This window comes from Nyctereutes procyonoides, unplaced genomic scaffold (assembly GCF_905146905.1).
Source record: "Nyctereutes procyonoides isolate TBG_1078 unplaced genomic scaffold, NYPRO_anot_genome, whole genome shotgun sequence".
In the NCBI taxonomy this organism is placed as follows: Eukaryota; Metazoa; Chordata; class Mammalia; order Carnivora; family Canidae; genus Nyctereutes; species Nyctereutes procyonoides.
The window spans coordinates 20,118,240-20,143,833 of NW_026575139.1; the positions used below are offsets into that span (position 1 = coordinate 20,118,240).

A 25,594-nucleotide genomic window follows, 5' to 3' on the forward strand; every position below is an offset into this window, starting at 1 on the left:
AAAACTTGTGTTCATACATTCACATTTATGTTCATTGTAGCATTATTTATAATAGCCAAAAGACATGAACAGCTAATTGTCCTTCAGTGTGTGAATAAACAAACTGATACATTCATATAATGGGGTACTGCACAGCAATAAAAAGGAATAGGCTATCAACACAAGCAAAAACTTGGATAGATCTCAGGGGTATTATGCTGAGTGATAAAAGCAATCTCAAAAGATTTCATACCTTATAATTCTATTTATATAACACTATTCAATAGTACAACTATAGAAATGGAGAACAGGTCAGTGGTTGCCAGGTTAGGGTTGGGGGAAGGGTCTGACCATCAAAGGGTAGCATGCGGGAGTTTCTTTGTGGTGATGGAAGAGTTTTATGTACTGATTGTGGTGGTGGTTATGGATTCTGTGCATCTATACCTGAAATAAAATGTCAGTTCTATAAGCAAACATGAAAAGAATGTAGGTAAAAATGAATCAAGCTTATAGTTAACAATATTATACCAATATCAGTTTTCGGATTTTGATAATGTATTGTAGTTATGTAAGATGCTACCTTTGGAAAAGTACAGCCTGGCGAGGGTATAGGGAAATTCTGTGCTATTTTTGCAACTTCTTGTGAGTCTGAAATTATCTCAAAACAAAAAATTTATAAATTAAAAAAATTCCATTTATGACTTATGAGTCATGGGGCAGATATTCAGCCAACTGTCTTGGAGTAGAGGGGCCAGGGAATAGAAAAGTATCTTAAGCAATATTCTTTCTCCTATTGTTGCTTCTCTTGGTCATGACGACTTCATTATATCTCTTCAAATTTGGCTTTCTTTTTCTTTTTTCTTTTCTTTTCTTCTCTAATACATGCGACCCAAAGTGGGCCAGTTGCAGATTCTAAATTTTTAAATCCTCTCCATGCATGAGACTAGACCAAGATAAAACTGGAATTTCCTGATCTACCTCTCTGAGTAATATGCTTGATTTCATAGTGCCTGCTCACTTTCCATGACTTCCTCTGGCAATTTTATTTTGGGCTAAGTTAAGTGAGGGTTCAAACCCTTCATTTCCCTAACATGGTTTGTTCTACATAAGTGGATACATCTTGTGCTTGAGTTTCTTACATGAGGGTTTTATCATCAAAAGTAAACATAGATTTTTATCTTTATATTTGCAAGTGACCCGGTAAAAAATAATTTTTTCATGATCCTCAGACATTTTTGCCTTCCAGATAATCAAAAGGCAAAATGATGGCTCAAATAACTTCAAAATCCTGTCTCCTACCCTCCACCCACCCCCGCCCTGCTACATTTACAAGTTTGCCTTATGTGCAGCACTCTGTCCTGGGGAAAGAAGCAAGTATGAATATGGACAATTTTACAACCTGATGAATAAGACAGAGATATGGAAACAGACTGTTACCATGCAGGGTAGACAGTGAGGTGCTGTGAGGGAGGGACAATAGATTATGGACTTCTGAAAAAGATTTTTTTAGGGGAAGATTCTTGAGACCAGAGAAGAGAATACATTTGAAATTGAGCTTGAGGAATTGATGGAAAGTGACTACATTACAGAAAAGGGAAAAGACCTCCCAATAAATATCTTGTATGGTAAATAGTGGAAGCTTAAAAACTTTGTTCAGTGAATGGGTGCCCCTCTGGATGAAGGGACTGAAAGGCCATAAGGGGAATTGTGTGAGGGCTCTGGAGGATAGATAGGAGTGCAATAAGAAGTGTTTTTGTGTGTGAGTTTTTAAAATTATTTTGTCGCAACAGCTTCTCTATACTTTTAATAACAAAGACAAAAAACAAATTTCACTTGCTTTGTTAGGCTGATCCTTAATGGAAGTGTCTACTTGCAGATGCTTTTGTGTTTAAAACATCATGGATTTTCAATCTAAAAGCATTGTCTGCCTCACTTCTTATCACACTGGGTCTTAACCCACAGATGATTTTCTATTACTTCAGTCAGTAGCAGAGGGGGAAAGCTCAGGTCATCTGAAGAATTGATACCATGGAGAGAATGATTGAGAGTATTTGTCCTTTCTTGTTTTATTAGATACATCACTGTTTCATTTTTATTTGTGTGCTTCTTTTAGCACACAAATTGCTCCAGGTCTTGTAATATGTATCTTTTACTTCCCTCAGTCTGTTTATTTATTTATTTTTTATTTTTTTCCTCAGTCTAGTTTAATAACATAATGCTACTTCACTTAGAACCAAGGAGAGGAGACTTACAACAGTATATTTCCATTCCCCTCTCCTCATTACTTGTACAAGTGTTGTGAAACGTTTTAGTACTACATTTAAAAACCCTACCTTTTGTTGTTATCATTTTAGCTTTAAAAAAATCAATGGTTCCTAAATAAGTTGAACATGAGATCAAAAGCCTAACATACTTGCCACATTTTTGTCATTCTGCTACCTTTAATTCTGTTTTTTAGATCTAAGTTCCCATCTGGAATCATTTTCCTTTAGCTCAAAAAAACTTCCTTATCATTTCTTAACATCCAGGAATGCTGGCAACAAATTTCTCTCAGCTTTTATTTGTCTGAATATGTCTTTAGTATGCCTTCATGTTTAAAGATATTTTCGCTACGTTAAGAATGCTAATTTGGTAAATATTTTCCCACCACTTTTAAGGTGGTTTTTCATTTTCTTTTGGTTCGTCCTATTTCTTCCGAGGTGTCTGTAGTAATTGTTTTATTCATTCCTCTGTGTGTGCCATGTCTTTCTTCTTCTGGCAGATTTAAGATTTCATTAACATGATTTTCAAGAATGAATTTATGATGTATCTTGGTCTGGTTGTGTATATTTGTGTGTGTATGCACGTGTGTCTGTGTTTGTGTTTATGTGTGTGTATCCTGCATAGGGTCCAGTGAATTCCATGGATCTGTAGATTTAGCTTTCATCACATTTAGAAAATTTGAGGGTGTTACTTCTTTACTCCCCATACACACTTTTCCCATCTTTCTAGGACTCCATATATACAGATACTGGACCACTTGGCATTATCTTATTGGTCACGAAGGCTGTATTCATTGCTTAATCTTTCCTTTGTGTTTCAGGTTAGATTGTTTCTAATACAATGTCTTCAAGTTCATTGATCTTTACTTGTGCATTAATCTAATCAACTGTTATTCCCATCCACAAATTTTTCATTCAGGTATTTTATTTTTCATCATTGAAATTTCCACTTAGAACCTTCTATTATTTTTCCTTTCCCTTCACACTATATTCATATTCTTTGTTTAACTCTTAAACATAGTGAACATATTCATAAAAGTAGTGTTAAAGCCTTTCTGATATTTTTTTATTTCTGTCACATCTTTGGTCTATTTCACTGACTGATTTTTCACCTGATTCTTGATCACATTCTCCTTCATTTTTCATGGTTAGTAATTTTTTGTTTGGATGTTAGACACTATAAAGTTTATATTATTTAGGTTCTTACTTTTTTTGTCTTCTTACAAAGAATGTTAAATAATGTTTTGGCAGGCTTTAAAGTTACTTTAAAGATTAACTCTACCATTTAAGCATTTTTATTAATAGTCTATTGTGGTTTTTCCTATAGGCCAAGTTTTACCCTGTTACTGAATGCCCCACTCTGGCTGATTGGAATTCAAATGTCCTACAGCTTTGTTTGAACTCTGATTATCGTTTACCTGAGAATTCTCTGTCTGGTTTATAGATTTTTATTTTATGCATGTGTAGCTAAATATTCAATAGCAGCTTCCATGGTTATGTGGTGCAGACTTCTGAAGCTTTGTCTCTATGTAGTTCTCTTCTCTCTGGTTCCCATCCACAATTCTAGCTACTCTGTGCTCTGACCTCCATCTCTGCGATGCAATAAAAACACCAAAATCTGTCTGTTTGGGTTCCTTTGCTCTCCATCAAACTCTAGGATATGATTCTAAGCAGAAAACCTGATTTGTTTTCCTTCTCTCAGAAATCACAGTCTGGTGCTGCCTGTGGTCCAGTGTCTAAAAACAGGTGTTTTATATATTTTGCCTAACTTTCCAGTTGTTCACATCAGAGAGCAAATCTTGTCACATTCCCATCTGACTGGAAAGTCAAAATTTCTGTATATTTTTCTGGAAAGTCTACCTTTTGCACCTGCAATGAACTAGACAGTGTTCCTCTTTCCATATGGTGTAAAACATATAATTGTTACAATTCCTCACATTTCTGAGAGACACATTGATCTTTATCTTATTTAAGTTATCCTGGGAATTTAAATATTCATAGCCACTTAAAAGACATGGTGGTGTTAAGTAGAAACTAGACCAGAGCAATGGAGGAAAAGATGCAGGAATGGTTCCAGTACAAACCTTATAGGTTCAAAGACTCCTCTTCCATGGGGGTGGGGGCTGGGGAAGCTGTAGCCACAATGCAAATATGTTACAATGAATGTAGTGGTTACCTTGGGGCAAGGGTGGAAGAGGAGAGTCCTGTCTGCTCCTGTTGTTCTTTGGTTGACCAAGACCCCAAGGTCTTGGAAGCCACAAAGTCAAGATGTTGTACTCCTGGGCTTTTAATGTGTAGTTTTTTTTTTGTTTGTTTGTTTTTTTTTTTTTTTTTTTTTTTTTTTTTTACCATCCTTGCCTACAGTTTGAGTCTCTATCCCTTCAAGGACTTGGGACTCTGCCTCAGGGCATACCTTCCATTGCTCAGGTCTAGTTTCTACCCATTCACACAATGCAGACTCTCTCATCCATAACAGTGGTACTGAAAAAATTTTTACAAAAGCTTTACCTCCAGTTACCATTGAAACTTGCCTTTATGGAGTTCTAATGCATAGCACATTTATTTGGTTTCACTATTGGCTATTTGATATGTTTCCCCATTTTCAATAGCTTGCCAGATTTGTTTGTGCCCAGTGGCGACCACCCATTGTGATGCTACATAATTTATGTTCAGTTTCAAAATTCAATGAATACCAGGTTTCCCCTGCTATTCAAAAGCATTCCTGTGAAACATTGGCAAGCATATTCTCCACTTTCTCCATTACTACAGTAATAGCTGTTTTCATAAAAGCAAAAATGATCTTCGGATATCTTTTGGTTAGTGAAAACAGGTACTAACACAGGTCTTTTGTAAGAACAAAGTGGTATGATACCAACTTTTGGAAAGCAGGAGATACCCGTAGATGCTACAAAAAATAGCCACTTTTATAAATCCACAAAATAAATCATGAATGTCTCTTCCAAGGAGGGTTCCAGGTTGAGAGAGCTATAGTTCTATAAATAGTGGAAAGAAAAGAAAGTAAAAAGAGGGAGGAGATAAAGTAGCAAGGAATTCAGCAAAATATATATTTCCTGAATGTTTCAGGGGCCTGTCTCACAAAATAATGCCTAAGAGGCATCCACAAATCTATATAGTCTTCTATATTGCTGTATACCCTAAGGAATTAATCTTCCAGTCTCTTTTAATCTAACAGTAAAAAGCTCTCTCTGGTTTTCTTCTTCTCTTTAGTTTTTACAAGTCGATTTCAAAATGTCTGTTCTGTAAGTATATTAGCATATGGATCAAACATATGTTGACAGATTTCTATGTAAAAATCATTGGTAAATAGCAACCTGTGACAGTGTGGAATGGCAAATGGGCAAAGGGGCAGGAAGGGGCTTGAGAGGAAAGTGAAGCCATTCAGTGCGGGGCCATCAGGATCAACTCCATTAGTTACTAAATTATTTAATGGTTTTATTGATGACTTGTTAGAAGATTTACAGCTGTTTGAAGTGAATCTTTTTAGCTTACAAAATACACATTAAAGGTGAGGGTGGGGAGATCTAGTGCTTGACTGATAAAAGGTAGGAGAACTCTGAAAGCAGAAACACCAAAGAGATGAAAAAGAGGCAGCAGAAAATTATAAATGAATCTGTAAAGCATCAGCCAGTTAAAACAAACAAACAAACAAAAAGTCATATTCTACGATGGCCCTGAAAATAGATCTGCCTCCAGTCATAGTGGAGCCTTTTGACTTTAGGGGTTTTTAGTGTTTGTTTTTTTGTAATGATATTTGATGGATCTATCAACAAGAACTAAAATGTTTTGTTGTGATGTGTGTGTGTGTGTGTGTGTTCTCTCCAAATAAATTTATAACATGCAAGCTTTAAAAAGTTTTTTACAAAGCAAAAGTTTAATTAGACCAAAAGTTGCACAACTATTTATATTGCCCTTGACCTCCCCATACTTGTTCAGATGAGAGCACTTTATCTTCTTTCCTCTTTTGCTACCACACTTGAGCAAGGCCATGAGACTTCTTGCCTGCTGAAGCTCACATTGGCCCTCTTCACCTTGAACTCCCAATAGTCATACAGTCAAATATAAAACTTCTTTTAAATCAAGTAGTCTTTATGATCCTTAAATAGATCATGTGTTATCACATTCATTGGAGTAATTGACTTACAAGTTCCCCTAGGGCTGGCTTTGCCTTTTTTGTTGCTTCCCTTTCTGGGCACAGAGAGGCAGTGATTTATCTAGTGGTTTGGGTTCCAAATGTCTCACAATATATGTGAAGAGAAGAATCTCTAGGTATGATATTTCTACCAGTTATTTATTTAGTATTTTTTTTAAATATCTATTTATTTATTCATGAGAGACACACACAGAGAGAGGCAGAGACATAGGCAGAGGGAGAAGCAGGCTCCTTGCAGGGAGCCCAATGTGGGACTGTTCCCGGATCCTAGGATCACGCCCTGAGCCGAAGGCAGATGCTCAACCACTAAGCCACCCAGGCGTCCCATTATTTATTTAGTATTAACATCTCCTGTGACAGTACTTATTTCTTCAATGTAGGTTTTTTTATTTATTATTTTTAAAAATTATTTTTTTTCAATGTAGGTTTATAGTAGGCAAATGAGGACTCTGCAAATACTTACCTATAAATTCAAATACCTTTGGAAACCAGGTACATAAGGCAAGAATTTAGCCCTATGACAAAATGAATGTGAGGCTTGTGGAAAACCAGAAAGCCTAATTCTCATACCAACTCTATGAAGTAAAAATAGCTTCTTACCTCTGACTTCTACTTTCGCATTTTGTAGTTGCAAAACTGAGACATAGAGAAATTAAGTGATTTATCCGAGATCATAAAATGGAGTTAGGATTAGGGCTAAATTAAATCCAGGTTGTCTAGAACCAGAACCTATGCTCCAGGTGGTCAGAAATGGAGTTGAGTGATCATACAGGTCTACAAGGACTGCATGTTGCAGAAACAGATAATAACCAAAATTGGTTAAACAATCTGGATTATATTCAAGGGGGTAAAAAAAAATACTTTAATGCCAAAGCTCTTTCCTTTTCTTCCTCTGGAAACTTTTCATATCCTTCTTGTTAGATGAGGAGTCCATCCCTGATCGAAGGGCCAGCAAGAGCTGGTGCCCAATGTGATCTCAAGCAGGAGTGCAGTCCTATAGGATGAAGGGTCCTGTAAGAATGCAGCAGGCATAGATAATGTGATGTGGATGCTCAAAAAACAGGCCAGAGGACTCATGGAGAGGAGGACCATCTATCTAGTATCTCCAAAATCCATCAGTGAGGAAGCATTTTAGCAGGCAATGCCCATATAACAATACTGAGATTAAATTGAGGCACACACAAGGAAATCATCCATTTAGATATGTTTTTTGAGACAGGAGAAAAACTAACAAACATTTTGACTTCCTGAAATCTAGCAGTTTTTTAAATACCTATGAAGAATGAACCATATTAATTACTCTCTTCATTAAGAATGCTGGAGTACACTACCTGGACAGTTTGTTCACTGCCATCATTATTAAAAACCAGTCAGTAAGAAAGGCCATGAGCTTTTCCTACTTTCCCATTTCTCCTTAGTTTTCATGCTCCCTTTCTGCCAATCCATGTCCTCTTATCCCTCACATATCATAGGCTTTACCATATCCCTGAAATTTTAAAGAACAGATGCAGGTGCCTGAATATAACCCTGGCTTGATTTCTTTCTGGCTATACAGACTATAGGGAAAAAATATGGTGACACAAGGGCTCTATACGTGAGTGTTGGGTCAGTACTAGCATAGGTAACAAGTGCTTTGCTATCTCTTATGAACCTGCTTTAATGACCTGCTTTAATGACCAGTCCTAATCCTGAAGGTGGATAGGAAACTTAATTAGTACATTTCAATCACTGTAAGAACCCCCAATGAACAGGCAGTATATTGAAGTAATTCTGAAAAATGTTTTCCACCTCTGCAGATTTCCCAGGGGATGCTCTGTAGGCTAGACACAGAAAATCTTTCTGCCTTTTGGTCTTTTATCCATACTTTCTGATGGAGCTGATTGTAGACTCAGTCAGCTTATATACCTGTCGGCCAACCGGAAAAAGGGGAAGAAAGAAAAACTATTTCTAGTTATTTGCCAGGCTCAATTCTAAATCATGTGGTTCCTCAGTTTTAACTGAATGGTGTATGTTTGTATGTATTACTGTTAACTTGGATCTATGTAATTGCACTTTGGGCTGGCAACAATTGAATGGGAAGTGACTTTCACAGTTGAGTCACCTTTCTTTTTTTTTTTTTTTTTTAACAAAACATGCACTGGTGTCAGTAGGGCTCTATTGGTAATCATGGCTGGCTGCATGATGTGGTACCTTGGCTAGTAATTCCCCTCAGTGGTTTCCAAGTGTTTGTATATCCTAAGAACACATAAGCATCAGGATAAAAGGCTGGTCTCCAGTTGGTGCAGTACAATACTCTGATGTCCGGGTGCTTTGATGAAATGATGAAGCATGCCAGAACTGTCCAAGCATCTGGGCTGGGTGCTTTAGGCCTCTGAAATGATTCTCTTTTCTAACAGGCAATGGGCCAGAATTAAAAAAGAAGCCAAGTCACTTGGAAATGAACATACCTATTTGGAGGGAAAGGGGTTTTCCAGGCTTATTTCCTTGTAATACTCTGGTAGCTGGCTATGGCTGGAATTGATCGTGGCCCCATATCTTCCCTTTAGCGCTATGTGGAAGCAACATGACCTTTTCTTTGGAAAGTTGCCTGTTACAGGTCCGTACTACACTGGCCCTATTCCATTCTCTGCATTGGTATAACTCAAGATTGTTTTTCTAATTCTAAGCCTAATAAAAAAGATTTTTCATTGATAAAGTTTTAACCCTTCCACACTGTAGGATCACATCTCCTATTTCTATGGCAATATCTTATATAGGAGATAATTTCTTTTATCTTGACTGTGGATAGTGTTATTTAGTCTGTGGAAGGGTTTTATTATTAGTTTCCTAAACTCTCCCTATCCTAGCTCCAACCCTATTGTCCCTTCTTAACTCCCATTATCACCTCTAGTTGTTTAACTGTTTTACTAATTTACTATTGTATCTGCTAGCTATAGAAAGCAGGGCACAATCCCTCTTTTCAAAGTCTAATAAAAAAACAAAGTAAAAAAAGATAAATGAGAATAAATTATGGTTATAAGAAAGCACATTTAAGTCAGAGGACAGTCTGAGAAAAATAAGAGCTTAAAGATAATCCATTATCTATGTCCAAGTGTGTGTTGGAAGTTCTGCAGTAATTACATAGGATATGTAAATCTAAATTATGTTACTCACTGAGAGCATTGATTGTTGGACAGCACTAGGTACATTTATTCAATAAACAAGCTTTTTGAATAAATGTGCTAGGAATTGTGCTTAAAGACCCTGCAAATACTAAGGTGATGCCATCTGTCCTCTACTTCAGGGAGGTTGCAGTCTAATGATCTAGAGAGTGACCCAAACATTTTATTAGGGTGGGAAAAGTACTATGATATAAGAGTCACACAAGTGCCACATAGATGGGCACTCAGATTACCTGGGGAAGGCACAAGGTTCCCAAGGAAAGCTTTCTTCCTTAAGGATTGGGCTTTACCTAAGTTGAAAAGAGAAAAGACATTCCAAACAGAGAAAAGAGTATGTGTGAAGAATCAAAACCAAAATATTAGCATGACTCTTTTCTACATAGCAATGATTATAAACTATTATAGTACTCAGTAGTTTTTTTTTTTTTTGAGCCAGTTTGCACTTTCAAAACACCTGTAGTGCATGATGAAATTTAACCTGCATTTTGATTGGAAAAAGAAAAAATGGGTATTGTTTCATCAGTCAAGAGAAGGCAAGCAAAACTCCACTGTCCTAATGAGCTGTCTACCCTGGAGCTCTGTTGCCATATTGCCGCTGGGATGAAGCTGCTGGAGGTATTGTGTCTTTCCTCTGAGATGAGAGCTTCACCCTGTGCTTTGTCAGGGCGGGCCTTGGCCTGTGAGGGATGAGGTGGAGACAGCCACACTCCCGTTCATGCCTCACAAATGATAATTTAGATGTCATTTGGAGCTTTGCCACTCAGGAACATATTTCTAAAAACAATTTTAACAAACTGTTAACTCGGTGGAGTCTCAGCTAGAAGCTAAAATGCATGTGCATAGCCCAAGGATAGTTACTCAAGAGACTTCCTTGGAATCAGCCTAGGTGAACCTACAAGATATGAGAGCCTCTCAAGAGAGATTTAAAACTGAAACTGCTTCTATCAAAACTGCCTCAGCTACACTGATAAATATCTCCCCATCCAGAAAAAGTAGAATATCTGAAAATTAAGTCAAATGTGAAAATATTCTTGATATCAAAGAAGACCTGAGGTGTACAAACTTAATGTAGGACATAACTAGCAATTAATAGCCTCATCAGTCTTTTGGACCCTTCTTTGCACTGCTCTATGAACACTGCTACTAGAGCATGTAAATATTCCAAACACTTGCTACATGATGGAACTAAATTAAATTTTACTTGTTTATTTTTAATCAGTGGGGAAATGTGAAGGACTGCCAGGCAGGTACAATTGCCTTAGGCCACTCAGTTTTCCAGCTTTGGAATTAGAAATGTATTTTAGGCATCCTCCCACCATTTCTTATTCCAACTATTAGGTTGTTACTCCCTGCTGTACATGGATTAATTGAGTCACTACTGGAAACTCTCTTTGATTTTCCTTTACTAATTGAAAAAGAGTTCCAATTCCCAAGTTTCCCTGCAGGCTCCATGCAGATGTTATATTGGAAGCCAACATGGAAGACAGAAAATTGCTTGTGTTTTTTTGTGCCTTTTTCTATAAAATTGAGAGAAATGTTGACCAACCAAACTATGAACAAACTTTTAGGGTTTCATATTCTATCAAGGCATATGAATATAGTGTATTATTGATCTATGCACTATTGTATAATTATTCCAATGTCAATCGAAAGGAAAGATGTGATCTTTCTTCCTCTAATGATGAACTGCAGTTACATTTTGTCATTCTGACATTCAATATTTTATTAAAAGGTAAATATTAAATTATACATATGTATTTTTAAAAGGCCTGCGTTCACAATGTTTTTGCTAGATCACATTTACCTGCATTTTGAAGAATTTGCTCCACTAGAAAATGTTTTCCCTTTCAAATTCTTCTAAACATGATTAATAATAACCTCATCCTTTCTTTTAGAGATAATTATGAATATTTTTGGTTAGAAAGATTAATAAGCTAAAATATTTCTTTTAAAAAATAGAATAAACATCCTTATGTGCTCCATTTTATTAATTGATACTTAAATATTTTGTAAATAACTTAGGTCAGTATCAGAGTTTCTTTTCTGCTAATTCATATCAAAACTCAAAAACAACTTATTCTTTGGATTTATTTTTTAAATTCCAAACTCCCAGAATTAAGAATATTCAAGAATCTTTAAAAATAATAATTTCATTTCATATTGAATAAAGTCTGTTAAACTGGCCCTGGAGTTTCAGAGACACAAGAAATTTCCAATTAGCCATTTAAATTCTTTTTCTGTTCTTCTTCTTTGCCTTTATCTCCTTCACCAAACTCTTAAAATCTTAAGATAGGGTAAGAGGTTCTTTGATATGAGAGATTGAATTAAATGACTTGTTAGAAATCATTTACCTGCAAGTAATAGGAAACCAGATTTCTATTGGCTCAAACAAGGATTAAATGGGAAGCTTTTCAAGGAAAATTATCTTTAAATTCATGTTCCAGGTAGCAGTGGTCCTAATCAATCTTCTAACTGCTATGATGATAGAAGACTGAAACAGGGAGATTATAAAATATTTTTAAGATGGAAGAAACATTCTAAAACATTTATAAACTTTTTTAAATTACGCATTCTAATTCAGGTAGAAGTCCATGAAGCAACCATCATGACACCAACATATCTCCATGAGTTTGTGAACCAAGATTCTAAGCATCCATGGATATAGAGAAGGGAGCTCTGGATTAGTAACAAAGGAAAACTATACATCTTTCATTATCATCTAATTTCCCATTTCCCAGGCTGCAGAAGTCTCTGGCTACATGGCTAATAGTGTGATGGGTGTAGGGATCTCAGTTGCTCCAGGTAAGAGTAAATCTGCATGGCTAGAGGAAGGGTGATACCATATGAGGGGCCATGTACAATGCATAGTTGGGGATAAAAGCCAAATGCAATGGCAGAAAAGCATTGTTAGTCATTAGAACAGGAGCCTGCGGTGCTCAAGAAAATGACGATTCAAATAACATATTAGGACAAAGAATTCCAGTTCAGCTGAGGTGACAGAGTTTAGGATATAGGCCAAGAATATGCCAGTGAGTGAGGACTTCTCTGCTTGAGAGTTGGCCACATGGTGTGAACAGATTCATTATTTAAGGAAAATGCAATGTTCTGATCATTTAGCTTCTCTTCATGGAGCACTTGACTGGGGTTATAGAGTCATATTAGTATGACATGGTAAACATCAAATTCATTTAATGGCTTGATTTGTGCTTTGGATGTACAAAATAGCAGTTAATAAGAAAGAAATGCTAGTAAAAGTGGCTAAAGTGCTCTCCATTATTTGAAGGCAGAAGCTTGATGACATTTCATAAGAGATGTACCAATGTCATGTATGTGACTTTATACTTGAATAAAAATTGGAAGAGATCATTGATGTCACCAAGTACAAAGTCAATACTAATGAGTTTTATGAGGCTGCTGATTTTTCTAGACTTTACCATTCAGAATATAATTTAATTCAAATTGTATTCACAACTTATCATCATGACTAGTCTTTATATAATTAAAGAGGACTATTTCATTTGTTAAATGCCAACCTGTGGTGCCCCAAATACCAAGGAGGCTCTGATTTCCAAGATATTAGCTAATATCTTGAAAAGATATTAGCTCCAGATATGAAGGTGATATCTGGTTAAGAGATATGCTTTTTAGAATACTTACAAACTTACAGAGTTCACTATTCATTAAGAAATCCACATGCCATGCCTTAGGAGCACCAAGGAAAGCTGAATGAACCAATATATTTGATTCAGGTTCATGAAATTTTAACAGGGTTTCTGAACTTCAGCCCTTAAGTACTCTGTTGAGGGTGTTGAAACTCTCAGGATTGACTTAGGAAAAGATAAACTCAAAAAGTAGCAACTAAATAACCTTCTTTGCCTGGTGCCTCAGATATAAGTAAAAATGACAAAGGACCTATTCAAACTCTTCCATCCTCTATGCTTAAGTCCCTATTGACTATAACGACTCTCTGTTATTTAGGTAAGTAAAATCTAAAGGGCTTGTGAATGGAATAAGGTAAAGCTAATATAGAATTTTATTTTATTTCATTTTACTTGACATAGTATTTCAAAAATTAGTTTATTACATTAGCTGAGTAATGACTCTCAGCATTTTTTTCTTTTTCTGATGAAAAACTTACTCTGTTTTCCTGCTTGATTAATTAATATTGAATCCGATGGGGCTTAACTAAAGCATTGTCCTTAAATCTTTAACTTGTCCTTAAGGTTTTAATGAGATATTCTTGATACTTTAGTAATTAAGCTCCATCAAATTGGTCTGACCTACCTGCTTAATATGTAATTTTACTTCACAGTAATTACAGGAATTCATTAAATCATTTAATAAATATTTATAGAATACTCACTGTATATGTTTGAGACACTGTCAGAGACTTGGGGTACCACAATGATTAAGACGGACATGTTCCCTACTGTATTAGTTTGCTAGAGCTGCTGTAAAAATGTATCACAATTGGGTGGCTTAAACAACAGAAATTGATAGTCTTATAGTTTTGGAGGCTAGAAGTATAAAATGAAGGTATTGACACATTAATTCCTTCTAAGGGCTATGAGGGAAGGATCTGTTCCGGGCTTCTTTTCTTGGCTACAGACAAACATCTTCTCCCAATGTTTCTTTATATCACTTTCCCTGTACATGTATCTGAGTTTGTGTCCAAATTCCTCTTTTTATAAGGATTAGAGACTTACCTTACTCCAAGATGACCTCATCTTAATTAATTACATATGTAACGAACCTATTTCCAAATAAAGTCACATTCTGAGCTACTTGGGAATTAGAACTTCAGAATGTAAATTTTAGAGAAACACAAGTCAATTCTAACACCTAATCTATGGACCTCACTCAAGTGGAAGCAGGTGAAATTTAAGTAACAAATTATAATAAAGTGTAATAAATGTTATATTGGAGCATGGATCAGGTAGGTAGTTAGTTGGTAGGCAACATAAATGTGGTAAGGAAGCAGGCTCCACACAAGGAGCCCGATACTTGATTCCGGATCCCAGGGTCATGCCCTGAGCCAAAGGCAGACGCTCAACTGCTGAGCCACCCAGATGTCCCTGTTTTAACGGTTCATAAATAGAGTTTTGATATTATAAAATTTGCCTTTTGGAAAGATTACTCTGGCTTCCCTATGGAAAATGTATCATAGAGAAAACCAGACAGGAGTGGAGGTTAGTTTAGTTTAGCATAAAAGCAGTGAGAGTGGAGGTTAGTTTAGTTTAACATAAAAGCAGTGAGAATGGATGGGTTCAAGAAATACTTAGAACAGACTCAGTGACACTTAGTATTTCATTGGAAAAATGGAATTGAAGCAAAGAGAGGGGGTTAAAGGTAACTTCAATGTTTCTGGCTTGAAAAACTGTGTTTTTCAAACAGCAATGTCATTTGCTGAAAAGAGAAATATACAGAAAGAGGAGGAGAAGCTGCTGTGTTCCTTGCTGCCCATATTAATATTTAAATACTCCTGAAAAATCCAAATGGGCACCATAGTCAGGTTTTCGGTTCTTGATCTCAGGCAGGAAAGATGAACTTGAGATACAGATTAGGGTAATTTCAGAGTGTGGGTAAGGGTTTTGGCAGCAGATAGATGGCATCTTTGAAAGAGTTCACTAGAAAAGACCTTAATGAATGAACTATTTACAAAGTTGTTGACTGGATTCAAGAACACAGCACAAGTGGGGAAGTACTCTAGAATAGGCAACAGCTGAAAGCTGCTACTGCCTCTAGCTTTGAAGGAAAGAGAAAGGAGAAACTACTAGAATTTCTAAGACCTGTAGCTGTAGAAGAAAGACGCCTAACAGGAATGGTCTCTAGCAGAGAAATGCAACCACTGCTAACTCATAGCCTGGCAAGGAAGGAGCCAGAAAAATAAAAGTGTCTTACCTCTTTCCTCCTGGTATCTAATTTCCTGCTGGTATCTTCCTTGACAAAAGCAAACCACCAACTGATGAACTGATGACATAGTTCATAAGAGATCAGCTTCCCGTAGCACAGAACAGGGTAGAGAAGAGTGAACAGCAGATCCAAAGAGCCAAAGAGAAGACTAGCACAAGCAGTGTACAGATGATTAGGACTTGGAGTTCTGATACTTAGATCATCCAGAAAGAGATATAGACAGAAAGAAAGCCTAAGATCAAGTTTTGCTAAACATCAAAATTTGAGTGTCTAGAAAAAATAAATAATAAAAAAAAAACAGATTTAAAGAGAGCTATTAGAAAAGCAGAGAGGTGGCTATTTCACACAGCAAAAACTCTTCCAAAGAGAGAGCAGCCAACAATCTTAAATGCTGTGGTGATACAAAATATAGAAAGGATATGTGAAGTTTCACTTACAGAGTGGCCATCTGGGAACTCAGTGATTCTATGAAATGGTAGGGATGGTAGCCATATTGTGCCCACATGAAGAACAAGAAGCATGTGGAAATGAAGAGAATAAATATAGCTAATTTATTCCTGCATGGGAGTAAGAAATGTGAAAGCATATTTTCCCCATTGTTTCTTTTTGTTGTAGTTGTTTTTTGTGTTTATTTTTTTTAAAGGATTGGAGACACCGCATGTGTTGCAAATTCCATCGTTTAGCTGATATGATCTTGGTCTTTTTCTGTGGAGACTGGCCAAGCCAGCTTTAGGAAGATGATTTTGCCATTGTTCCTTAGGTAGCTGTGGTCCCCTCTAGAGCTGACTGCTTTGAACAAAATGAAGAATCAGAAGGCTTGACGAATGGCCACCATTTAAAAGGCTGACGTCTGGTTCTCTTTACTGCTCTGGGAACGGACTTTGTGTGTGGCTTTTCAGGGAGGGTCCACTGGACTACTAGGTCTGTTTGTTTAAATCGATTGATATTATCATAGTATTTACCGATGCCAATTTGATAATAGGAAGACTTTCCAGCACTCTCTTTGCTTCCTCTCACCAAGGCATTTGATTCTCTCACCTACCTGGGGATTTAAACACGAATCTCTAAAGTGCTAGACTTCCTCAGAAGACCAGATGTTGGAAAAGAAAACCACTGGGCTGTTCTACTTTATCACATTTTTGTGTTACTGTGACATATGGTGTGAAGCAAATATTAGTGTATAGAAGTATAAAACATCAGGATGCGTCTGAGTTATCTCTCCCCAGTTACATTTGATCTGTGAATGCCGGAAACACTCCATTTCATAGCCATATTTATCATTCAAAGTAAATCATGCTTTTGGGGAGCATAAAATGAGATGTTTTTGAATGCATGCGATTACCAACTATTGCGAATTTCTCCAAAGAAAGATTTGAATTATATGGTCAGTAAAAAAGGGTTGCTGTTTTAGAGTCCAAGGGAAGCTGAGATGAAGGATAGATTATAATAGATTAATATTAAGCAAATGTCATATTTCTTTTCCTCTTCAGTCCCAGAAATCAATTCCTTTAAGTGTTGCCTTATGGAGTATTTTTGTTTGTTTTGCTTATTTTGTTTTGTTTTTATTGTACAGTCATTCATGACATTTAAAATCTCTAAATCAGACTTTATAGATCAACTAATAATTTTTGATAGATTGCCATTTTATTTTCAGAGGTGTGTTGTTTGCATAGAAATGCACTTGGCTTTAAGGCATGCTAAAAATTACATTTAAAATAATTTGCTAATGGGAGAGAGAATTAAAATTTAAAAAATGAAGACTCGTATTAGAGAAGCTGTGAGGAAATGCTAAATCTAGTGTTAGAGGTATGGGAGATTTCAGGAGGAAATTTAAGGTCAGCTTAGTTTCAGGAGGTTAAATGGACAATGTCAAGAACCCCGAGGTCCAAATTAGGAATCAGCAGGAGCATTGAGGTTATATCAGTGAAGATGTCTTAAGGAGGAAATCCCAAACTGTCCATCCTTGTTTTACTATCCTAGTGCCCCTTCCCTTACCCTGACTTGCACTAAAAAACATACAGTAAATGTAGGGTGAGGATTTTGAAATTTGTACAGAAATTTCCCTGAAAAATGAAAGTCAAATGAATACTATCCTAAGCTCCTTATTGCTTGTCAATATAAGGAATAGACTAGGGAGTACTTACAGTGTAATTTTTAGAAACTACTTTAAAAATTATTGCCTTAAGAACCTTACTTAGCTATCTTTCCCTCAGAATACCTTTCTAATTTTATATGTTTATATAATCTTTCCTCTCACCTCCTTCCGCCACCTCTATCCCTCAATGAGTTCAACCTAAGATATTGTCATTATGATTTATTTTGCTAGTCTTGATTTAATACATTCCATCTGGAAATCACCTCTTTGCTCTCTAAGATTACTCATTTTGTAATCAAACTCTTTGGTGCTAAAGTTTTTTTTTTAATATTTTATTTATTATTTCATGAGAGGCATGGAGAAACACACAGGCAGAAGGAGAAGCAGGCTCCCTACAGGGAGTCTGATGTGGAACTCTATCCCAGGACCCGGTGATCACAACCTGAGCCAAAGGCAGATGCTCAACCACTGAGCTATCCAGGTGCCCTCTAGTCTTTTTTTCTTTTCTTTCTTTTTTTTTTTTTTAATTTAGTGACTTCAATTTACAATTAAGTATTGGGTACAATAAGAAGGTTGGCTTTCTTAGAGGCAAACGTGCCCTCCTTTTTTCTCTTTTTATTTTTTCTCTCCCTCTCTCTCTCTCTCTCTCTCTCTCTCTCTCTCTCCCTCTTTTTGTAAGATCCACATTACTTCTGCTCACCAAATAGGGAAGCCCATATGCAGTCATTCCTCTTGCTTTTCTCTCTGCCCTCTCCTCATGATAGTTCATTACACATATTTACATCTTGTTTCAAGATTTATGTCTTCTGCAATGAATCTTCTTCTACTCCTCCTAGAAGGCTTATGCTGTCCTTTGCGTTCCCATAGCATGTTTTGATTAAAACATTAAAGCACATTTTATGTTGTATTGCAATTTTATTTCTACCCTTCTACCCTCCCCAAACCACAATGACCTTTAACTCAAAGTTCTATTTTATTCCTGTCCATATCCCTAAAATTTGGTATAGTACATAGTATTTAACAACAACAACAGTGCTAACAAGGAGATACAGAAACAGAAACAAATTAGAGCAATGATGATAGTACCAAGTAAAAGATAATATTTATTGAGGGTTTATTATGGTCCAAATTTTGTCCTGGTCAATTTACATGTTAAAATTGTTAGGAGTAGATATGGTTGCAAGAAACAGAAAAGCTCACAATGGCAATTAGTTAAAAATGAAAGTAGTTTACTTTCTCCTCATATTCAAGAAGTTCAGAGGCAGTAGGTCTGGACATAATATGTCACTCTTGATTGCAAAACTCCAGGCTCTTTGTATCTTGTGATCCTCCATTGTCAATCCCAATTCTGAAGGTCATCTCATGCTTCAAGATAGATGTTACAGCTTCTGGAGATCCATCATATCTGAATTGCTGTCAGCAAAGAAACAGAAGAGAGGCAAACTCCTCCTCTCTACTCACTTCTTTTAAGATATCTTCTCAGAAATTTCATGTGGAACATTGCTTATGCCATATCAGCTGGAACTAGTCACATGATCATTCTTAACTGAAAGGCATGGTGAAAAATTGACTCTTTTTTATGTGTATGGAAAAAAAACCATTTATTTTCTATATCAGGCAACACAGCTAAGTAATTCAACTCTACTGTAGCATTATGAAGATCATCCCTTCACCAAAGTGCAAGATTTAAATGTATCTGCACAAGGGTATATGCTATATAAAAGTAGTAAGATTGCTGCTGCCCTGCCAAGTACTTGCAGTACCTATCCAGGTCCTACTGCAATAATGATAATCTCAATGGTTTTATATATATTATTTCTCAATGGAAATAAATCATGTTTAAAAAATAAAACATTTAAAAAGACAAGTCAAAATGCCTCAGAAACCATATATTCAACTCAAACTTTATGTATTTAAATGTTATATTTGCCTCCTGCTCAATACACCTTTATTTCACTGAAACGAAGCAATAAATCTTCCATACTGAAGTATCTTCTTTGAGCAATGAATCCAAAGGGAAAAAAACTGAAATGATTAGCAAAAAAATAATAATAATTTTTAAAAAAGGAATGAACGCACTCTTTTAAATTGTCTTTAGATATTTTTAAGGTTAAAAAGTGTTTAAAGTTTGTAATTCCTACTAGGAAAACATTATCTAAATAAAAACCCTAATAGCAAACTACTGTAAAATGTTTTAGTTGCACGTGGGGCAGAGAGGTAGGGATTATCTTCACAGCACTCTAGCTTTTTCCATGAGGTCAGAGGTACACTTTTTTGTGTTATTGTGATGTCCATTAGGTGATCAAAGCTGCTTTTCCTTCAGCAAGGGCTTTATTTGAAGAACGTTTGGCTGACAGTTTACTAATGAGATTCATAACCTTTTATATTTTGACCTATTTGCTGGCTTCTAAGCCACATGCTGGAAGGCTACCATAACTTCTAGACCCTGCATGGGTGTAAGAACCCCTGGATCATTAAGAATTTCATTGAGCCCAGGAAAACGTGCCATTCCAGGCATCCTCCCTCCCATTCTAGGCATTCCTTCAGGAAAATTGCTAGGCATTCCCCCAGGAAAGCCGCCTGGGACAGAGCCATCCTGAGCTCCCAATTGTCTTCAGGCTTCTTCCTCCCTCTAGGCTATCACATGTTCTTCCCAAGCCTTCTTAACCCTTTCTACTCTTTTTTTTTTTTTAAATCTCTTGTTCTCCACGTTTTTGCTCATAATTTTCCCATGTTCAGCAATTTCCAGGGCCCTTGGTTGAACTTCTTTCAGTAAGCACAAGCATCTCCATCATAATCCGGTTTACAAGCATGGGTAAGATCATGTGCTGCTTCTTCCCAATGGCCTAGAAGTCTGTGTGCTTTCCCCTGCCACTCAAAAGGCTGAGCTGAATCAGGATTTATTTCAATAGCTCTGTCAGTCTCAGATGGCAGCTTTTGGCTTCTGTAATTTGATGAAGATAATGGCTCTCTTCGCATACAGAATGGCCAAGCAAGGATTTAGCTTGATTGCACCTGTGAACAAGTCAATGGCTTTCTGTAGTTCCCCATCATTTAGGGCATCAATGGCAGCCACTTTTTTTTTTTTTCTAATTTGCCTTATCCATCATTTCTTCGTTTATCTCCACATTTTCATCTCCCATTTCTTGAGAGGCATCGGTGTCTGGTTCAATCACACTTTCATTGTCATTTCTAGACCACTTTTCTCACTTGATGGTTCATTTGTCATCGTGTTTTCCTCTACCTTCTTACTATCTATTCTTCCTTGATATTGTCTTCTGATTTATTTTTATTTTACCCACTGCTCTCCACTCCCACAGAAAGCACATTTCCTTGGTGTGCAGAACACTCAGATCCTGCTTACACATTTTCACCAAAGTCCAAAGCTTACTCACCTGTGGGGGTCCATGGTCTAGAAGCAATGAGAAGTGGCAGAAAAAAATAGAGGTTGCAGCCTGATTCCAGGCATGAGTACTAGCTGAATATGACCATGTGGAAGGGACAGAAATGAAGTCTTTATTCTAGGAGGCCATGTGACTAAACAAAAATTGTAGATTCCATTAAGGAAAGAAGGAAGGAAGAATTGACATTAGAAGATAATTGGCAGTCTTTGTCATATGTGTATTATCAAATGTAACCATCTAGATGATCTTATGAGTACTAACCTTAGGGTACTGCTATAAATACCATCCATTTATTAGACAAATATGATCATGCATTACTGCACATTATATGTAGTTCTAGGTCTTGGAATTTGGCAGGACATAAGGCATGCAAGCCCCTGTCCTCTTGGAGATTTTATTCTAGTTGGGAAGGCAGGCATAAAAAAATACATATATGATAGGCTATACGGTGATAAGGGTAATGAAGAAATGTTAATCAGAGTAAGAGAATAGTGTATAATGCAGTTAATTTAAGAAGAGTGATCCTGAAAGGACTTTGAAGAGGTGACTTCTGAGCAATGATCTGAATAGAGCCACAAGAGCACTGGGACAGGCTTCCAGGCAAAAAGAACAAAAATACCTTCAATTTGGCATTAGGGAGTTTGCAAAAATGCCAGTGGAAATAAAATCAAAGAAAAAGAGAGGCAGGGTCAGGCTACATAGAGTTGTAAACAACAGTATGGAGTTTGAGTTTTATTTTGAGTTGGATGGGGCCACTAGAGTTTTGGGACTAGTGAGTGAAATGATTAAATTTATGTCTTAAACCATTTTGGTTGCTTCATAAATAATAGGCTCAGAGGGTAGGGGGCCAGTGGGATAGGAGGCAGAGTGAAAGCAAAGAAAGCAAAAAAAGACTATTTCAAGAGTGTACGTGAGAGATGATGGCCTGGACCAGGATGGCGATAATATTGAATGTGATAAGTGATAAAAGGCAGGATATACTCTGAAAGTGGAGGTGATGGCTTAATGTGGTAGGAGTGAAAGACACCAAGGATGACTTGTAGGTTTTCATAATCTTAATATAATGTGTCAACTTGGCTAGACCATGGTGCCCAATATTTGGAGTTGCTTCTCTAATCTTTTTTCAAAGGCACTAATGGCTACTTCCGTTGGTGAAGAGAACATGGATAGTCTGTGGTGTGATATGACAATATTCACAAAGTATCACCATCAAATACTCCTGATTAAATACTTATGAGGCAAGTTTCTGAGTGACCATGCATTTAATATTTTAGAACATTTTTATCAAAATAATGAGTATGAAATTGGCTAGTTGCTCCTAATTATACTGGACCAAGTGAGTAAAATAGAAGGATGAGCTTAGGAATCAAATTCCCAGCTCATGTGCTGCATAAAGGATCTGAAAGTTTCTGTCTGTCCTGAAAGAAACCCTTATCACCTGTAGTCAAAGAGCTGAGATTGCTGAAACCAAACTTAGAGTCTCATCCTGCAAGTGTAGAATTACAATGCAAATTGAATTTTCAACCTCACAGGGTGTCTGCTATTATAGTGAGGGCATAAATTGGGAAGGAATGAGATCCTGAAAATTGGAATGAGGACATATGGGAAGATCCTGATAAAGCTGGGGACACTCAATCCTTTAACTCCCATGAGTCTTCTTTGCCAGTAGATGCAGCCACTGCATCCTCATCTGAGGAGATTAACCTTGCTGTGCCTGAAGAAATTATAATGGCCTCTCCTGAGGTAGTTGCCTTGCCAAGACACTGCTCATTCTCTTCAGAATCATTCCCCACCACTCTGTTTCTAGATCCATCACGGACTAACGTTCCTGTAGGCCCCTATTGATGATGTGCAAAATGTGACTCATAAAGAGATGTAGTACACTCCACAAGAACTACATGATTTTTCCAATTTTATATAAACAGAAATCCAGGAAATATGGGTGGGAGTCAATATTAAAGGTGTGGCATAGTGGTGGAAGGACCATAAAATTAGATCAGCAGAGTTTATTTATATGAGTCCACTAAGAAGAGAGCTGGATTTAATGTTGCAGTTTCGGGGATTAGAAAGAGCTCTAACTGGTTAGTTGCTTGGCTACCTGAAATACAAACCAACAAGTGGCCTACACTAAACAAACTGAAATGCTAGAACTTCCTTGATCGACTATAGATGAAGACATTCAGAAGCTTAGGGAGATTTGAATGTTAGAATAGACTTATTACTTAAGATCTACTCATCCACCCTAGGAGGGTACAGAGGACATACTTTTCAATATGTCTATAAGCAGTAAGCTTGTGAGGGGAGGCCCAACATTCTTGAAGAGCTCTGTGATTATTTTCCTCTGTAGGTCAGAAGTTATGGTGGGAACAGCTGTCACTGAATTGGAAAACCTAAATGTAAATGGAACTGAATTGGCAAACCTAAATGCAATGAAAGTAATCCCAAAATGGCAAAGGCCAAGTGGTGCTATTTAATCACCAAAGGCAAGCTGGGCATGGTCACTATAATGGACAGCATAATAAAAGCAGCAATCAGAACAGTATGATGTGCAGAGAGCTACAGCATTGGCTAGTTGATCATGATATTTTTAGGAGTAAAATACATGGTAAGTCTACTAAATTATTACTTTATTTGTATAAACAAAGAGTTCTGGGTCAAAGAAAGAAAAGTCGAATTTGAATCATAAAAGCAGAGATAATTGAGAAATTAACTAATTAATTAATTATCTGAACTTGAGCCAGTGTAAGGTGCAAGAGCTCTTGAACTGAGTGAAAGGGAGGCCAGTTCCCCTTTAGGAAGGACCCCACTACTGCCAAAAATGTATATTGCTCTTCTTTCTCCCAGTCTATTCCAAAGGAATACATGGCCTTTTACCAAGGTGACTGCTCATTGAGAAAAAGAAAATAATGACTTTTTTTACAAGTTGCCAATGGCACTTTTTTTTTTTCTTTTCAACATCCTATTCTGTATCTTTCTTGGCCCTTTTTATCTGGATGCCAAAGAGCCAGGCATTGGGACTGTCCATGCTAAGACCTTAAAGTTCTTCTCCTTTATAATGACTCTGGTTCTTTCCTTCTCATAGACATTCCCTATGGGCATGACCAGTCTTGTTAGCTGGGTAGATAATTTGAGTTCCTCAGCAGTGCTGTCTTCCTCTTTGGGGGCCAAGGGCTTCCTGGGGGAGACGATGAACTTGGAGCAGTACTCCTTTAACTACTGCATGTTGGACTGCAGGGATTTCATAGACTTATTCTACTTTTTTGATCCACTGAGATCCCAATGACCTGTGCTGCCTTCTTGTAGATGCCAGACACCCTCAACTCTTCCAAGCTGAAGCCCCTTCCAGCTTGTACTTTGGTGTGATACCTCACTGTGGGACACTTTACAATGGACTGGGTAGGTCTACATGCCGGGTATGGCTTGATGCAACATGTTTTGGCTTGCTGGGCCTTGTGTCTGCAGATATCTTGGCACCAGCTGGTTGAACCACATGGCAGTGTGCCCCTGCCAGTCCTGTGGAAGTGGGGCTTTGGGACTTATGCCATTTCCAGGGGGTGACATGGCTGCTGCCTATGGGCTTCCTCTGAGGGAGAACTGAAAATAATGACTTTTTGAGGATTATTGGACACAATTTTCTGCATTGTCACCAAGATGATATGATACATGTGTATATATATATATATATATATGTTTATTCCCTTTTCTCTCTTTACCATATAACATAAGATATATTCACTTCACATCATAGTATTTAATTATAAGATATCAAGAAGAAAAGTGAATATCACCAAAGAATTTTGCATCCTTTTCTAGAGAAAATACAAGTGTGCCTTGATTGTACACAGGATATCTGTATCATGTTAGAATTATGACCTTATTGTGGCCTTTATTTGGAGGGTTTAAGAAGATGCATAGGATGTCAAGTTGACAAGGGGTGGACTGTGATGGTTAATTTTATGTCAGCTTGGCTAGATGTTGCAGTGAAGATACCTTTTAAGTTAACATTTAATTTAATTTAGATTAACATTAACATGATTAATGTGATTAACATTTAAATCAGTAGACTCTGAATAAAGCAGATTACCCTTCATAATGTGGATAGGTATGCTCTAATCAGTTAAAGGCCTTAAGTGCAAAGATTATGATCCCCCAGAGAAGAAGGAATTCTGCCTTTTGACTGCATTTGGATTTAAGTTGCAACATTAACCCCTCCCTGAGTCTCTAGTCAATTGGCCTTTCCTACAGATTTTAGACTTGCCAGTCCTCACAATTGCCTAAGCTAATAATTCTTTAAAATACATCTCTTGGGGATCTCTGAGTGGCTCAGTGGTTTAGCGCCTGCCTTTGGCCCAGGGTGCGATCCTGGAGTCCTGGGATCGAGTCCCGCGTTCGGCTCCCAGCATGGAGCCTGCTTGTCCCTCTGCCTGTGTCTCTGCCTCTCTCTCTCTCTCTCATAAAAAAAAAAAGTGTAAAATACATCTCTTTTCCTATATGTTTACATATCTTATTGGTTTTACTTTGTGAATAACCCTAACTAATATATTTTTGATCTGAGCAGGTAGGTGAATTATAACATTGATGAAGATGAAACAGAGAAGTGAATTGTGGTG

The 25,594-nt window shown here is 37.0% G+C and overlaps 2 pseudogenes; both read right to left on the bottom strand.

The window, feature by feature from the left end:
- Window positions 1-19,874: 19,874 nt before the first annotated feature.
- Window positions 19,875-21,274, bottom strand: LOC129495922 (hsc70-interacting protein-like; annotated as a pseudogene).
- Window positions 21,275-22,615: 1,341 nt separating this feature from the next.
- On the bottom strand, window positions 22,616-24,545 carry LOC129495923 (60S ribosomal protein L13-like; annotated as a pseudogene).
- Between the last annotated feature and the right edge of the window lie 1,049 nt (window positions 24,546-25,594).